Source organism: Emydura macquarii, unplaced genomic scaffold (assembly GCF_026122565.2).
Source record: "Emydura macquarii macquarii isolate MOO-44397 ecotype Brisbane River unplaced genomic scaffold, CSIRO-AGI_Emac_v2 contig_1676, whole genome shotgun sequence".
Taxonomy (NCBI): domain Eukaryota; kingdom Metazoa; phylum Chordata; order Testudines; family Chelidae; genus Emydura; species Emydura macquarii.
Window position 1 is genome coordinate 1,626,873 of NW_027131813.1, and position 14,241 is coordinate 1,641,113.

Here is a 14,241-nt window from a genome sequence, read left to right on the forward strand (position 1 = left end):
ATTTGAAATTGAAATGGAGTATTTCATTTCGACTTTCTCATTTCTTTCTTTTTAATTAAAAAAAATTTTTTTTTACCTTCTAATTAATTTTAGTATTCTAGCAATACATTTAATATTGCTATCTATACAATATAATCTTCTACCTGCATATTATCATGTTTTGGCATTATCAAAATAAAATGTTTTGCTAAGATCATGTTGATGTTTCTGACTCTTAACATTCTGGAGTTTCCATTCTGCACAATAGTTCAAGATTTCGAGTTTTCATCCTGATTTGGGACAAAAACAAATTTCAAATGGAAATTCCTTTTTCCAACCAGCTTTAAAGCGTTAGCAAACGCTGATTGTTTTTTCTTGGCTGTGGCAGGTGAAATATTAAGATGGCCAATGAAATCACTGCACAGTGCTACCAGCACACCTGAGCTAATGTCGATTCAAAGTCTGGGAAGGGGAGGAAGAACAAACCCAGGGTTTTGATTTGGACCCGTCAATACCAGGATCGAGCACCATGAGCCAGATTATGTGTTCTCCGCACAGCCCTGCACTGTGGGTGGTGTAGCCCTTCCTGACTGCTGGGAGGGAGGAGTTGCAGGGCGCATGGGGCAATGTGACAGGAAGGGGAAGGAACGTGCCTCTTGCAACATCCCTTTGATCAATGGGCAGAGTTGGATAAAAAAGCAAGCGAAATGTTAGGGTACTGAAGGAGCAGGATGGAGATCAGTGTTGCCAGTGTTATAATGCCATCACAGGAATAGGGTTCAATTCTGGTCACCCCATCCCTGAAAGAGGATGGTAGAAATAAAGAGGGTTCAGAGACAGGTGATAACAATGATTTAGAGGCTTGGGGAGACATGCATAAGAAGGGAAATAGAAAGGAGTGGGATTGTTTAGTTTAGAGAAGAGATAAATAAGTGACTTGGCAGAGGCATACAAGATAATGAATGCTATTGAGCAGATAAACCAGGCTCTGCCATATCTTCCTTCTTGCAATATAGAAACAAGAGGACATGGAATGAAACTGAAAGGCAACAAATTAAAAACTGAGGCAAGGAAATGCTGTTTTGCAGATTGTATCATGATTAGCCTATGGAACTCCTCGCCACAAGATGTCATTGAGACCAAGCACTTAGGAAGATTCCAAAAAGGACTGAATATCTGTATGGATAACGAGCGTGTCCAAAGCTACATTAGATAGAGTAATAGGTCTCTGCTAGTGATATAAATTCTCATGCTTCAAAGATTAGCCAGCCATGAATTTCCAGGGATTAAGAAGAAGTCTCCTTTATGGGCAGGTTAATTGTCCACTGTGGTGTTTCTTCCACTTACCTCTGAAGCAGCTGGTCATGGCACTGCCAGAGACGGAGTTACTGGATGGATGGCCCAATGGCCTGACCCCCCTATGGCAATTCGCCTGTGACTATCCACATTTGGTCAGCTTCATGGGCCAGTACAGCGTGGGAGAGGAGTTTGGCCCCATGTTTTCCCTGCCCCTTTCTGGGTAGCCTGCACTCTGGGGTGCTGGGAGGGAGCAGTCTTTGAGATCTCCCAAGCATGTGGCTGTGATTGTCCCCTGTCCTTGTTCAGGGGAGCTAGGGGGAGTGGAGACCTCTTGTAGTCGCCTTCCCTGCCCTGCACGTCCACACCGGGACAGAACACGATCAAACCCTACTTTAGGTCCTCATCAGGACAAAATGGTGAGTGTCTCCTGTAATGGTAACTGGAAGCACTCAGCCCTAGCAGGTGTGGGCGCTAAGCCACCTAGACAAATACTGAAACACGTCTGTCGTTTTTCTGACTGCGTACAAATGTCTTTTCCCAATTCCCCCTCCCTCCCAGATGACTCTCCAGCCCTCTGCGTGCTCACCTGCCTCACAGACACAAAGCCAGCCGATCGCACGCTCGGTCTGTCTCTTCAAACATCTTCCCATTGTGCTTTCAAATAAAACCAATTAAATATTCTGAGTTAACACATCTTAGACATTTTATTTCAGCACGAGCAACTACTCTGCGTGCTTATTCCTTTCCAGCAGGAAAGTGACTTCCCCTCCCCCCAACCCTCTTTAAACCCATCACTTTGCTAGAATATTGTCACCTAATCATGAATGACACATGTTCACATATTAGAGCTAATAGGGCAGCCCTTTTTCTAAACTATATTTTATTTATAATCCAAGGTCAAAATGAGAGGAAGCATGGTCCAGCGGTTAGATCTGCAGATATTCTGTTCCTTTGTCTGCCTGTTGACTTGCTGAGTGACCTTTCAGGCAAGTTGTGTAGCAGCTCAGTGCCTCAGTCTACCCCTCAGTAAGCATGAGAATAATAAACAGATACTGCCATCACTTCAGATGGTCATCAAGCTGTATTGACCCAGCAGAGAAATGCTGACTGAAGCCAAGCCATTTCTGGGACGGAAGGCAGCAGGTATTTAACAATGCACAGCAGCATGAAGAGTGCCAGTGTGTAGGAAGAATTGCCTTAGGAGGGTGGAGTGAAATCTGGAGGCGACCCAGACATGGGACCGAGCATAGTTTGGAAGCTAGGCATCCCTGGCTAAATCCTGGCCAAGCACACTCATAAAGCATTCCAGAGATACAATAGTAAGGCGCATCTGTGCATTTCCCTGGGATTCCTCAGTGCACACACGTGTTCGCTTTGCCTTCTGTCCCAGACGTGTCTTGTCTTCTGTTCACATTTAGCTATTGGTGTCCAGCCTTATTGCAACAATTGTCATGACCAGCTTCAAGGTCACGCTGTTCCGAGGCCTGCGTTGTGCTCTGTTGCTTGGAGCCCGCCTTCATTCTCTCCTGGAAGAGGATAATACACGTCATGGCTGTCTGGTTGCATTACTGCGTGTTGTAGGGAGGCTGGCTGCATGGGAGGGAGCTCCGAAGACTAGAAACTGGACAGGGACCCCAGACTGACGTTGAGTTTTGCCTCCTGCAAGAAGGATGGGTAGCCGGTCTAATTTCTGGTGCCTGCCTCACGCTTAGTGCCATCTTGGCAGAAAGGGGATGTCCCTGATGAGAATGAAAGATTTGCCATAGACTCAGACACTCAGCGACTTTAAGGTCTGAAAGGACCAGCTAGTCATGGTCATCTTGTCTGATGGTCACTGATCATCTAGTCTGACCTGCACAACGCAGGCCACAGAATCTCACCCACCCACTCCTGTAATATACCCCTTGTAGGCGAAAAGTTTTAAAAAAGTGAATGTTTCGGTTAATTACTTATCGCATTTTAAAAGCTGTATGGACTAATGTGTTGATGCCCAGGGCGGCCATCTCAGGCTGCCAAGAGCTTTATTCTGCCTAGTAACAGCTAGAAAGGCGGGAAACCTGCAGAGGTAGTGACGCGTGCACAGCTTGGGGTCGTGTGCAAAGGCATCTAGAGCGGGAAAATCCCTGTTATCTGATTGGTTGGAGCTAGCTGGAAAGAGAGTATATAAGGAAAGAAACCCCAAGGGCTGTTGCTGTCCATCTGAGTGACAGTCGTGTGAGCGTGTGTTAAGTTTATTGTTCCGGAGACAACAAGGGACCTAAGAAGAGGAAGGGAAAGCTGTCCAGTGTTCCTGAGAGGCCGAGACCATTGGACTCGTGGAGGACAAGACCTGGGGTGCCTTCATTCCTGACGGGGTCCAGCGTCTTGGAGGATGAAGACAAATCGTAACGTTACTCTTAGTTTATGTCCCTTGTGGATCCTGTTAGCATATTTATTTCTTTGTTTGACCTTAGAGGATTTTCAATAAATCTCATTGTTAAATCATTTGGGATCAATCCCTTATTCCACTCCGGTGACAGAAACTCACACCATCAGAGAAAGGGTTTTCAGAGCCAAAGTCAAATTCCCCCTTCTTGGTCTAACACCCTAACCTATGACTGAGTTATTGAAGTCCTCAAATAATGGTTTAAAGACGTCAGCCCAATGGCCGTTCCACTCTAATAGCCAAGAATCAGCCAATTCCTGAGGCTCCAAAAAGCTCGCTATGGCTTTTATCCGTGGCTGTGCAGTGATACATCTCGGGGTAAACGGCTTCTACAAGTCCCATCTTGTAACCAAAAGCATGAAATATAATGTATAGTAATTAAAAGGCATTGGAAAACAAAATGTCCATCCCGGGAGAAATTCCACTAGTGCAACATTTGTGTTTGTCCTGAACTGGGGAGAAACGATTAAATAGCCACACTTTTTATCAAATAAAGAGCTTCTGAAAAAATCTGTCTTCTGAAATGTCTAAATGTTTCATTTCGATTTGTTTGATGGCTCATTTCACCGAAAGGAGCTTTCGAAATCAGAACATTTTGATTCTGACAAATGGACAACGGGCAAATGTTTCATTTGAAATTTTTCAGCCAGCCCTAATATGGATGATTTGCACAGAACCTTGGGGCAGAGGATTGCAAACCAGCTTATAAACGTTATAAGTTATTATTAATTTGTATTACAATAGCACCCGGGCCCTATTCGCAGACTGGGTTCCCATTGTGCTGGGCCCTTACAAACAGACCAAAAAGGCAGTCCCTGTCTCAAGGAACTTACAATCTAAGTATAAAACATGAGATGACAGCTTGATACACACAGACAGAGAGGAGAATACAAGTCAAAAATGAGACAGTATTGATCAGCATAATTGGCAGTGGTCTCTGTGCACCAGCAGCCTAACCGTCGTCAAATTTTGTGGCGGCATCACAGCAGAGTAGAGTTTTTGAACAGGGATTTGCAGGAAGATAATTTGTTCATTTTGAAGGGCAGTATGGGAGAAAGCACAAAGCACATTATGCTTTGGCTGAAAATTTGTGTATGCGTTAATGAAGTAAGTCTTAAAACACTGCTGTGAAGAAAACATTAGCATTTTTCAACTGAAGCATACACAGCTTAAGTGACTTGCCTAAGGTCATTCAGTAAATCTTTAGCAGAGCCAAGGAGAGAACCTAAAAGGTCCTTAATCAAAGTCCTGGCCAGGATCCATTAGACCATACTTCTCCATTACTCTAATGTCGGTGTACATTGCTACCCATGTTATTACTTTTTGCACAATTATTCAGCCCATAGCATTCGGCTTGACAACATCTTGCACGAGGGAATTCCTCAGGTTGAATATTTCATTTTATTTGTTTTAAAGGTACCAGCCATTAATGTCACTAAGTGAAGCACTGTCCCCTGGGAGATGGCTGCGTTTCGTGGCATTTTCTGCTTTTGCAATTGCTCTTTCTCTTGGTCGCGTGACTCGTTTGTTTTGAGAGCACTTCAACACGCGATGCCTCTGTGACTGCTAAGTGATTTAGCAGGTGGGAGTTGCAGTGGAACGTATTACAGCTGGCATCTCTGTTAGAGATTATGAACGTCAGGACTCAACTGGAACGTAAAAATTCATGTTCTCGCTCTCAAGGTTTAAAAATTGGTGCCTTCCTTAAAAGTCTGTCTCCATGGACATTGCTCACAACGTAAGCGAAGGCGAGCCAGCGCAGATGTCTCTAAGGTGGGGTAGAAAGTGGGCAGCAGAGCAGATGGTTTTGTGGTCCAGGAACTACACTCCAGCTCAGGAGGTCTGAGTTCAATTTCCAGCTCTGCCACTGACTACCTGTGTGATCCTGGGCAGATTCCTTAGGGCTGGATTGTCAATCTCTCACTGGTGAGCCGTTCTGCCCGCTCCTTAGCGGTAGGACTTGTGGGGGGGGAGTGGTCACAATCTGGCCCTTCGCCTCGCTGTGCCTCAGTTCTCCACCTGTTAAATGGTGATGAGTTCCAGAGGGGTAGCCGTGTCAGTCTGTATGCAGCAAAAACAAGGAGAGTTCTGTGGCACTTTAAAGACTAACACATTTGATTTCAGCAGGCATAAGCTTTCGTGGGCTTCAGACCACTTCCTCAGATGCAGTCGGTAGCTACTCTCCTTGTTTTTAAATGGTGATGATAATTCTTCCCTTCCACCCATGTTTCCTCTGTCTTGTTTGTGTTTGTACAGTCTCTAGCACAATAGTAGATCTTGGCTGGGGTATCTAGGGGCTGCCCTTATATATAAAAACATAAACAAAACATAAGGGAGGTTATATATTCACATCTTCACGCAGACGGAAAACAAGGAATGACAAGGGACATCTTAGTGCGACTCAGCTTTTGTTCTGGCAACTTGGTGATATCTTGCACTCCTGCCTTGCAGTCTACTGTAAACAACAAAATAACACACACACACACACACACACACACACACACACCTTAACTCAGCGTAACATCCAGGATCTGAATGGCACCCGCATTCCATCCTTAACCCGTGTTCCCATATGGGCTAGGAGGCAGCAGCACATTGTAGTGGTTAGAGCAGGGGACTGTAAACTCTTAGCCGCTGGACGAGAACTGCACAGATCAGCTGGGAAGAGGAAAAAGGAACCCAGAAAAAGTCTGGCTGTGGAGTAACTTTCGAGAGGGAGGCTGCTTTTTACACTCTGACTGGCTAGCTGCAAGGCTCCTGGGGAACTGGGAAGATTACACCAGCCAGTTCGCTGCAGCTAAAGCAAACTAAAGAAAGTTGCTGGAGAGGCAGGAGCGATAGCCTGGGAACCTGACCGAAAGGGAGGTGTTGGATGCAAGGCCTCTGATAGCAGTCTTGGCTAACAGTGCCACGGTGGGCACCCTGAGGGCTTGGCAGTGACCGTTGCAGCCGCCGGGGTGGCATCTGTGAGGCTGGTAGAGAGGCGGAGGAAGCTGTGGCTTCAAGGAGAGGAGATGTGGCCAGCGAGGGCCCATTCACAGCCAGTTCCGTGGTGGTGAAACCTAACGTGGGCCCTGTTTGCATTACGGGAGCACACAGAATTGCAAAGCGCTTGTTCAAGGCAGGGCCACTTGGCCACCGCCGCGTGGTAGATCCATGAAGGCATCTTCCAGCAAAGCCAGCTGGTGTCGCTGGGCTGGCGGAGCAACGGTTGTTGCAATAAAGCCGGTGCTGCCACGCAGAACGGAGCATCCGTGCACAATTGTGTTCTTGCATCCCGGGTGTCTGGGATGCTGGTTCGGAACCTGTCCTTACTTGGCAATGCTGCAGGCTGCGTTCAGTATTCCTCCTTCCAGGGAATACCCCGGCTGCAGGAGCCATCTATGCCGCGCACAACGCTTACTCTCTGGGCGTTGCACTGCCGCCTCAGCGCCCCCCTACCCGGCGCCAGTGTGGGCCGGGGGAAGGCTCCCCGCACTTACCTGCCACGCGGCGCCCGCCTTTCCTGCTGCAGGGGCAGCCCCACAGCCCGGTGCCAGTTTGGATGGGGTGGCCTCACTCCCCCCCCAGCTTGGGGAGGGGGCCTGAGCTGGCCCTTCACAACACGTGGGGGGGAGGCACTGAGGGGCGCCCCTCAGAGCCTCCTGCGCCCCCCACCCGTCGTGAAGAGCTGGCCCGGTGCCCCACACTTACCCGTTGCTGCCCCGCCCACGCATTTACCTGCTGTTCCAGCCCCACAGCCCAGTGCCAGCATGGATGGGGCGGCCTCACTCCCCTGGCCTGGGGGGTGAGCGGGGGGCTGGGCCGGCCCTTCATGGAGGGTGGGGGGTGTAGGAGGCTGAGGGGTGGCTGAGTGGCGTCATGAAGGGCCTACCCAGCCTCCTCCACCTCGACTGGGGGGCGGGGGGTGAGGCCACCCCATCTGAGCTGGCGCCGGGCTGCGGGGCTGGAGTGGCAGGTAAGTGAGCTCCGGTCCAGCCCTTCATGGAGGGTGGGGGGTCGCAGGAGGCTCTGCACCCCTCAGAGCCTCCTGTGCCCCCCGCCTCCTGTGCATGGTGAAGGTCCAGCCCGGTGCCCCCTGACAAGCTGGTGCCCGGCGGCCTGCCCCCCCCTCGGTACGCCACTGCCCACCTCCTACGCTCAGAATAAGACACCAGACTTGGAAAGCAATTGCTGCGCAATTACATTACTAACACAATACAAAAGAGGGAAACTCTTCCACTGTGAACTCTTCTACAGCCACTTCATTGTTCTCTGAGACTGGGGACTCCCGTATCTCTCTGCGAAATGCTGCGGAACCGGCGCTGACTTGGCCCGCCTCAGCAGGGGCGGGGGTTACAATGGCCCGTGAAGACCAAAGGCATCTTCTCGTTCAGCCTGGACACCAGCCAGCGGCCTGGCTGCCTGGAGAGAGGGTATCCTGACCCCAAAACAAGCCTCACATATTTGCTAAATGACAGACGGATTTCCTTTGATAGCACCGCAGTTCCCAGCATCACCCAGAAGCAGGGCAGGAGTTAAAGTAGGGGGAGTGTGTGTGGAGGGTACATAGCTCCCTCTCCTGTTTAAAGCAGAGCGGGAGGGCATCCTCCTTTCAATCTACTTCAATCACTGAACAAAGGTGTCGCTCCCACAGAGGATCCACGATGCGTGCTAGCGTAATAGCCTCTCTCGCTCTCACACAGCGTGACTGCGTATGTGACTTCAAGGTGAAACATGGCTCCCAATGCTGCTAGGGCCTGTAATGGCTCTGCCCCTGAGTATCGTGTGCCGGAAAGACACGTTCTTCCTCCGTGCAAAGAGCGTGAGTGGCCTCGATCCTGAAAGCCCTCTGCATGGAGAACTCACCGGAGCCAAAAGAGTCGTCCCCCTCCGCCCCCCCCACATGCCAGACTTACGGGATTAGGCCCAATGTTTGCCTGTGAAGTTTGGTTTGCCTGTCACCACCACTCCCTGCTCAGGGGACGTGTCCCATACCCATATCTTCCCATGGAAATGTCTGACGGTGCCGCTCCTGAGAGTGGTGCCCTACCAGGGATGATGCTGTGTCCCTCCCAGTTAAGGTTATGCTCTCCCGCAGTGTGATTTTGAAAGGAAACGCAGGCACTGCCAGACTGGGTCTGACATCTGGTCTCTGACAGTGGCCAGCACCTGATGCTTCAGAGGAAGGTACGAGAAACCACCTGCATCAACAGAAAGGAAAAAAAATCAGACTGCTCTTCTCATGATAGATATCAGGGTGGCGTGTGGGCCTCTGTAGACGAGAAGCAGTCCTTCACCTCAAGCTGTTATGAATTTAGTCTCCACAGCAGATTCCCTCTGCCAAAAAGAGCTCACCCATCCATGCCCCCTCCCCGCTCCAAGTTCCCCCAAAGAATAGGAGCTGAACGAAAGAAACCGAATTTCGGATGCAGCCAACTTGACTGAAGAGCCCTGAGGAGCTAAGAATAGCACTTGTGTATCACCATGACGACACCTCCGTAGCAGGAACATTGACTTTAATCACACTCTAGATGAGCGCAGGACGGCTCGGCTGCTATTTAAAGAGCACTTCTGGCAAAGGCAAATGGTGGAAGCATCAACTGGCGTCCGCCCTCCCTTGGCTGCAAGGAATTGGAAGGAATAACAGTTTTCAAAGCAGGGATTCTCACTGCCCCCATCGGCGCAGGGTTCCTGGGTGCGGCTGTGCCAGTCGTGCCTGAGTAGCACATGGCAAAAAATATATGGTGCCGCCAGGCACAAGTGCGGGACGCCCTGCAATGCCCAGCCAATGAGATGAGTGTGGATGGCCAACCAGTCTACTCCAGGTAGCTTTGTTCCCTTCACCCTTGCAGTGAGGCCGGCACAGAGGTTTTGCAGACCTCACACACTCATCCACTGCAGCTCAGTTAAGTGGCCCTTTCTCCTCTGCAGCTGGTCAGCCAAATGGGCAGGGATTGCTGTTTGCCAGCGGCTGGGAATGGCCAATGGGAGGGATCGCTTGATGATGACCTGTTCTGTTTTTTCCCTCTGAAGCACCTGGCATTGGCCACTGTGGGAAGACAGGATACTGGGCTAGATGGACCGTTGGTCTGGCCCGTTATGGCCGTTCTTATGTGTCTTGCAGGACGAGGCAGTACATGTCCAAGGGCAAGAATTTGCCTGTGAACCCATCGCTTCTGCTCCAACAGTTTTTTGCGCCTGTGTTACCTACACAGCATTGCTCCTGCCTGTTTCATACTGGGATGCACCAAACACACCAGGTCGTGTTGCGGGCTACCGATGATGAAACCCGGGTTAGTGGCAAGAACAACCTTTTATGATTCAACTGTGAAGCGTTAACACTCCCATCAGTATTTTCGTAGTCAGACCTTAATGGCAGTATTGTCGCACGTCTTCCCCGTGTCGTTCTAGTTCCTCCTTTAATGGATTTAGTGCTGGTAAAACGTACCAGCCTGACAGTCCAGTTGGGTGACTGGAGAAACCCAGTATGCTCTGGAGAATCTCAGCCCCCCCAGGATATTAAAGGACCAGTAGGTGAGCGGCAGCACAGAGAATCCTTTCAGACCTGCAGCTGTAGGGGAGGGGGTTGGAGCACTGAGGGCTGTTGTTGCTGTCACACACAGCTGAAGACTGTGTAGGCAGCTTCCATCAGTAAACTGAAAGTCAGCTCCGTACATTTTGTATGTGTGAACGACATCAGGGAAACCTCTAACCACACATCGTAGCTGCTCAAGCAACTCCAGGGAGTTGGATTTGAAGCAAGGTGATGTTTAGAATGATCAGCTGGCAAGAAGATTCTGCAAGGGGCAATTTACTACCTGATGCTGCAATAGCAATTTCTTATGTTACCTTCTGGAGGAACACTGGGTCTGATTCTCCTTTCAGTTACACCGATGTGAACCAGGAGTACCTCCTGTAAGTCAATGGGGCGACACCACTGTAAAACCCCTGCCAATGAGAGCAGAATCAAGTTTATTCTTCTGAGAACTGGAGGGTCAGTGCAACTGCATCGCTCAGGGTGTGGATTTTTCACACCTCTGAGCGAGGTAGTTACACTGAAGTAACTTTATAGTGTAGACCTGGCTTTAGAGTCCTGCTGTGAAGATAAACTCCATTAGCATTTGTCTGGTGCTCATATACTAGAGTGTTGTGTAATAGAAAAGCCTATGAAATACAGGAGGACCAGTGAAACTCAAAAAAGGTGAATAGTGGTGCATAAACCTCAGAGCTACAAGGCTTTTAGAGGAAGGGACCTCTCGACTTTCCCCCTGTGGAGGAAAGAGGAAAAGCGAGCGCCAGCCAGCTGAATTTACATGTTGTGTTTTCACCCCAGTACATTTCTGCTCACTGCTCTACGGTTGATTGTTTGGAGACTGGCTGTGCTCTGGTTTTGGAAATTATATTAAAAGGTGCATATTAACCTATGTGCTTAATGGGGGAGGAACTATGAAAGGTAAAGCCTAGTGAAAAGTGGATCACCCTGCTCTGAAAGTTAGTGAGTGGCCCAAAACTGAAAGAGACACAGACAATGGAAGGATTCTATCTGAGACTGGGGGGCTCTGTTCAGAGATTCAGGTTCTGTGTTGAGTTCTGTGTTTCCTACCCAGAGCTTTGGAAGCCTGTGAGATGTTGTTTCGACTGGACTGGTTGTGGCTAGACTCTGCGAGACTGCCCTAGTGGAGGGGGCAGGACTTGCTGCTACTGTGTTCTCCAGACCAAAGCACACAGGTAGGGAGAGTTGCCTCCTACTAGCCACTTGAACACCACTGGAGTTAATCAGGTTTCTGAGTGAGTTTTAAGTAGGGTGGAGTTGACTAGCCGGGCAGTTACTGAAGACTGTGGAGTGGTTCCTACCTCATGTACCATAGCTGGGTTTTGCTGATTTTATTGTTATGTAAATATCCGCTGGCTGCGTTTTCCCAGATAAAGGGTTTAGGGGCTTCACATTCCAGGGCACGTCTGATCTGGAAGGGACTGGGGGAGGTTCATTGTAGTTTCCTGGTGCTAGACTTAGGAGTGCGGCTCTGGGAGGAGGCTTAAGCCATGTTTCATTCCTTTTAGAAGAACTCCCCTAGATTTACTGAACCTGGCCTTTGCTGCTGCTGCCATCTGTGTCTGGCAGAAGGGGTACAGGTGCAAATAACTTGGTTCTTGCGGCAGCGAGCGGCGTAGCTCACTGTATTTGGACGTATGAAGTGCTCCTTGAGGAATCCTTTATACCATTTGAAAGCTCAGATACTCTACTCTTGGGTGGTATCAGCCATTCATTTTTTGCTCTGGTGGTTCAAGATTATCAGACATTAAATCTGTCATTCGGTCCCTCAGGTAAGAAGTCCTTATTTTTTGTTAGCTCTGATCCAGAGTTCATTCCAGCAGGGCTCAGACCAGAGAAGCTTTGCTAAGCACCTTGCTAAAAAGCATTTATAACCTTTTTTAACAGCGAGTAACTTACAAATGCTGCTGCATGGAGCAATTTCTTTTTTCTTTCTAGACAACTGTGATAGTCACGTGTGAACATCTTGGCAGCCCTGCTAATTTTCCACCATTTTTTGGAGCTCTTGATGTTTAGCTATGCATTATGGGTGCTGAATACTTGAAAATCTGATGCCACAGCTCTCTTGAAAATCTGCTTTCAGAGCAGATGGATGATATAACTTCAAATTGCAAATTAAAACAAAAAACAAAAAAGAAAAGCCATTTCAACCCTTAAGAATGAGTAACTTGAAACTGTATGTCAGACGGAAGCTTTCTAGTGAGGAGAGCTATTAGACTGGAAACACTAGAGGCTCCATCACCTGAGATTTTTTAAATTGCACTGGATAAAGCATTAGGGAATATACTGTGCTGGCTGGTGTATGGACAAAATGACCTATCCACCATTCTAGCTCCAGTGTCTGTGGTATGATATGTGATGAGAATGACATGCAGTCGCTTTTGCTGCACTAGCTGCATTTCTAGACACATTCCAGCCAAAGATTTTATGAGCAACGTGAATGGAAAACCTGGCATGTGTCCACATCGCAAAATTTCAATAAACACTTCCACTTAATGGCCTTTAGCATTACATACAATGCAAAGGATTCCTTTTGTATCTCGTGATCTACTGGATGAGAAGGTTCTGTGTCAACTAACAGCACAAGTCCCCAAATCGCTAAGCCTGAAGTTTTCAGACGGGCTCAGCAATCACAACTGAATCCAGATTTCCAAAAGTGCCAGGCTTCTACTTTAATAGATTTTAAGGACAGAAAGAACCGTTATGATCATCCGGTTTGATCTTCTGCATGATACAGGGCTAGATGCCACACAGGCCCACTGGCTACTTCGCTCTTTGGGAATCTGGCTACAACATGTCACAATAGGAGATGTGGGGTGTGTGACACTTTGCAAAGACTGGCCCTTGTTTAAGTGACTGAGTGTCCTTTGAGTTCCAGAGGGGTAGCCGTGTGAGTCTGTTTTTAGCAAAACAGCGAGAGTCCTGGGGCACCTTAAAGACTAACAAATTTATTTGGGCACAAGCTTTTGTGGGCAGAAACCCGCTTTGCTGGCTGCATGAAGTGGAAACTTCCGTTTGGTAGGTATATATACACGTGCCAGGATGGGTGAGTGACATCACAGAGAGGAGGGCGAGTGTTAAGGAGGTTAATACGATCAGGGTGGATGAGGCTGTTCACAGCAGTTGATGAGAAGGTGTGAATGTCAGAAGAGGGAACATTATTATTTGTAGTGGGCTAGCCACTCCCAGTCTCTATTCAGACCTAGTCTGATAGTGTCAAGTTTGCATATGAGTTCCAGCTCCGCAGTTTCGCGCTGGCGTTTGATTTTGAAGTTTTTTTGTTGAAGTTTGGCAACTTTCAAGTCTGTTACTGAGTGTCCAGGGAGATTGAAGTGCTGTCCGACTGGTTTTTGAATGTTACCATTCCTGATGTCTGATTTGTGTCCATTTATTCTTTTTCGTAGAGACAGTCCGGTTTGGCCAATGTAGGGGCATTGTTGGCACATGATGGCGTATATCACATCAGTAGATGTGCAGGTGAACGAGCTCCTGATGGTGTGGCTGATGTGGTTAGGAGCTGTGATGGTGTCCCTTGAGTCGATATGCGGGCAGAGTTGGCAACGGGGTTTGTAGAAGTGTCTTTTGAAACTCTGGCCCCCAGTTGTAGGTTCTGACCTCTTTAAAATGTGGCCGGAGATTAATACAATTCCATTGATCATTTCTTTTCAAACTGAAAGCGTTTTACAATATCTAGCTTCTCACTTCTCTGTACATTTCTGGCTTTTGCTCTGTTTGGGAAATGAAAAGAGATTTGTCAGTTTCTCAGAGGTTCTTATTTGCTAGTTCCATACTACAACGTTCAGGTTACCCCTGGAATGTTTATTTTGGCTTTTGAAGAAATATTCCTATCTGATTTTTTTTTTAAATTTCAAATACATGTTTGTATTGGTCTTACATCTTGTAAAAGCTTATTTTTAGAAAACATAAATATGGGGCCAGCTTTGACCGGGCAGGATCCCTTTAATTAATGGTTGTAATTGAGGAATATGACCTCTAGATGTCA